Below are 4504 nucleotides of genomic sequence, written 5' to 3'. Positions count from 1 at the left end.
AAATTTTCAAGCCAAAATAAAATGTACAAAGATCAATCCATGTTTCTGAAGATGTGATTTTTCGGATTCGGTGCAGTTATTTGAATTGTAAACACGGAATGTTGACGCAGGAAATTAAGAAAAAGGCTCAATTTCAGTTTCCTATGTTTATTTAAATACAGTGAACGTAATGGGAGACTTTCTGGGACGATAGAGGGCAGCAGACTTACCGGGTAAATCCATTGTTCTCAGAATTATGCGCATGTTCAGAACTACGTAAACAATGGAAATTTACCCGGTATGTCTGCTGCCACCTAGCGTTGGAAAGTCTCCTTTTGTGAGATAAGTAAAAATCACTTTTTTAAATGCACACACTGTAAATGGTTTCAACATTTCCTAGTTGTTTAATTCCATCTGTTAAAACGTGGAAAGGAAATACAACGTCACAGCGTGTTACCCTTTGAGGAGCCCCAACAACGTTTATTACTATGGTAACCACAACTCAAAACTTTAAGACTCTGCTTGACCATACATCAAGCAACGTTAAGTCTTAAGATTTCAAGAAAGTTTTGTTATGATTAGGGAACTTCAATATACAATTGTAACTAATGAATCACAGTTTGTAATAGTAAATTTAGTTCTCAAAATCGCCAGCGACTTAATGTTAATGTATAGATCATGTATACCTTTGACATCGCAGAGCCTGGACCTGTGTACACAGCCCAATGGCAGAACACACTGAATTTGATATCATGAAAATCATTGTAAGATTTTTTGAACATTTTGGTCTGAAAAAAGGCTCAGGTAATATCCAATCTGGCAGTTATTTTTTACCCTATTTGAATTTTGGTGGAAATTATGATAAAACATGGAAAATGTATCATACGACCCTGCACTGTAGTATCTCATCTGCTATGAAAAGTCCTGGAATTTTCAGGGTGGCTCCTTTTGTATACAAATGTGACATTGTCTACGTCTTTAATACTCAACTTCGACTATATTGCTGGTTATGTCACTGCGATAGTAGCGGTGTTTTAATAAACAATAAACTAGTGGTATTACAAAGTGACGAATAATGACTAAAATGTTGAATTTATTGTATTCGAAATTAAGGTTCTTTTTCTAGACAAATGTCACGCTAGAGACTTCAACCAAAGCATCACATTGAACTCGAAGGAATATCAGAAAACAGCATTTGAATTACCCTTTTTTGGGATCTTTGAATTATTATTGAATTGTTACTTATATTGTAATGAACAATTAGCGCATCACAATGACTGAGCTTTATCGCCAATAACAATGTTCCCAAACAGCACTTTCAAACTGAGGACCATTTGTCTTGGTCAAAAACAACCAAACCAAAGATATTGTTTTGTTTAATACTTTGTCAGTGTGGTTAACAACCAAGTGAAGAACTGTATTTAAAAAGAATTAAAAAAAATAAAAAATGTATAAAGAGTTTAGTGTTTATGCAAACGTGGACAGGTTCTCTGACTATCTTGGTAGTTTTGTAAGAAATGAGTGAACGGTGCTCTAAAAACCCTGATTCAGGAGAATTAAGAACTTCGGGTCCATAAAAAGGAGATGTATGGATGATTTGTTGCTGTTCAGTAGACAAAACAAAATGGCAATCAGCCAAAAGTCCCTACATCAAACCACTTCGTAATAATAAAACTAGTAGCAGAGTTTATAGCATCCTCTAAAACATTGCCTTCGACCTGCTGCATGTAAAAGACATTTAATATCCAAGGGTCCTTCAAATGTTTACTTATTTAATTAGTGGGCAAAAGGTTGTGATGGGCAACAGCTGAAGCACATGCCGGAGTGCACCATATGTATAAACTACCAAGAGATGGAAACATTTAATTCAAAAAGAGTAATTTGCCCTCAGACAAGAACTGTCCTGCATTTTTTTAAGAACGAGCAAGAGATGGGTCCTACCACTTGCCGTAAACTTGCCGTCAACTCGCTTGGTGCCGTCAACTTGCCGTCAACTCCTACAATTATACATTTTCACAAAAGAGGCATAAGACTGTAAAGAGAATTCCATAAGTTACATTTTGGTTAATTTATCTCTAAGCAGCAAAGCCGTTGGCCGCCTTCTTGATTTTTCACAGAGTTTGTTCAACATGGACAACAGAGGGCGCTTTCCTGCACGTAGAGTTGACGTCGAGTTGACGGCAAATTATAGAAGAATCGAGACGACGACATCGACACGCGATTTTCTCAACCGCCCCGAAATCTACGTCAGTATACCTGGGGCGTTTTTGGTTAGTAACTGATCATCATAACGCAGCTGGTTGCCAGTCTTATAACGCATTGTCGAAGTGTATAAAATGAAGGAAACCAGCGAATTACCTTTAAGCCCCATTAGGCTAGTTTACCGTGAGTGCGATGTTTTCACTGACACACTACTACGTACGCGCTGGTGTATGCGCTACAACTCGCACAATGAGTCAGTTACCAAAACACACTTCAGCAATACGCACTACGAAAATAAACATGAGTCAAGGCACAACATGGTAAATGGATTATTACTTAATATGTTTATCAAATCGTAAAGAATGAAGCGAAAATCGTAAAGTCGTAATTGGCTAAATTAATCGCACAAATTACGCCTAAATCGTAAATGTTGGCATCTTTGTATAATAATTCATGCTGACAGCCAAAGATTGTCCCCACAAAAACGAGGTGGGGCAAAAAGAAAATGTGAACAAGAACATAGTATATCAGAAGATGACTGGTAAACGTTAAACTGGAAAATGAACGTGTATCTTGATGGAACGTAAGCGTATCTGAGGGAGCGTAAGCGTATCTTGAGGAAATTTTAGCGTATCTTCATGGATTGAAAAGAGTATCTTAAAAAATGTATCTCGAGGGTCTGTAAGCATAAGTTGGGAGAGTAACTTGAGGGAGTGTAATCGTATCTTGAGGGAATGATAGCGCACCATCTTTGGAACAAAGGTGTAATTATGGGGAGAAGAACATTATGATATAATCCACGACCTCGAAAGACACACCATAACGTTTCGTTCACGAAAGAGAATACAATACAAAATGTGAGACGAAATTATACCTCGAGTTAAAAACAATTTTGGGGTGAGGGGAACAAAGGGATTTCGTTGGGATTTTTTAGAAAGGCCCCTCTGTTACAAAAACTGTAGTTACCTAACGACATGAGACTTTACGGTTTTTTTTTCAAACACGACCATCTCGACTTTAGTTCGTTATATAAGTGAATGGTTGTTAAAGACAGGCACTCAATGCTTGGAAAAGAAATATCACAAAGATCAGAAAAAGTGCGTGATCTTTTTCTTTTTGTCAATGGTATACAAAGCAGCAATGGTTACTCGAAAATCTTGCCTGAAAACCGAGCGTAACTGAATCATCTGATTTACTGGAAGACTGTATCTTCTCCCTTGATCTGTAGGCGAGACTGATTCACTGACACACAATATGGCTTACTCAACTACAACATCGAACAACGTGTTTGTGTCCTGAGTATAATACCAGCAGAGCATTTCTTTGGAGACCAGACGTTGATTTCATGTTTTGCCAATCGTCGATGATGTCATCGTCGACTAAAAGGCGGTGTCATACGAATTAAATGGAAGTTTAAAATCTTAACTATTTTGGTTTTGGGATTACAAGAAGTGTGTTTTAACGATGTGATTGTGAAGTTTTAAAGACACGGGACACAATTAGTTATTTTCAACGACCAGTCTTCTTACTTGGTCTATCTCAACATATGCAACAAATAACAAACCTGGGAAAGTTTTAGCTCAATTGGTCGTCGGAGTTGCAAGATAACAATGATAAAAAAAAAACGTGTCACACGAAGTTCTGTGCATTCAGATGCTTGATTTCGAGACCTAAAAAATTCAAAATCCGGGGAAATTACTTCTTTTTTTCAGAGGGTGCCGTTTCTCACAATGTTTTATACTTTCAACAGCTCCACATTACTCGTTACCAAGTAAGGTTTTGTGCTGATAATTATTTTGAGTAATTACCACTAGTATCAGGTAAAATCAAATGAAGTAAATGCTGTAATCCTTTGAACTTTTAATTTGTGTTCTGTTCAGAAAGTGTCCAATTTCTTTAACAAAAAGTAAAATGTTCCACTATTTTGTTATTGTTGGATTTTATTGGAGGTTTAATGAAAAAGGCAGGCCGGGATTTGGATCCGTGTTGTTTTTAATAAGCGATGTTTACGCAAGTCGTTATTAATAAATGGTTCGGTTGGACAACTTACTTATTGGGGAAGCAAACAATATGGGGTGGGGAAAGATATTAAAATAATTTGAAAGATATCGCCAACTTATATGTTATTTAGGGATTCAATTGTGATTGATTGGTACGTAAACGGCCTTTCGAAATTGACAACCCAGAAACTCATTTCCGATGCACCTTTATTGATATTGACTCTGCTGTCGGTACCACCATCTCAACGTATAACTCGTATGATTTAGATTGACATCAAATTAACATAGCTTTTGGATAAAAAGCTACAAAAGGCAGAGCGATG

Source organism: Asterias rubens, chromosome 14, assembly GCF_902459465.1.
Source record: "Asterias rubens chromosome 14, eAstRub1.3, whole genome shotgun sequence".
NCBI classification, from domain to species: Eukaryota; Metazoa; Echinodermata; class Asteroidea; order Forcipulatida; family Asteriidae; genus Asterias; species Asterias rubens.
The sequence above is the reverse complement of the archived record's forward strand: the minus strand, read 5'-3'. Positions refer to the sequence as shown.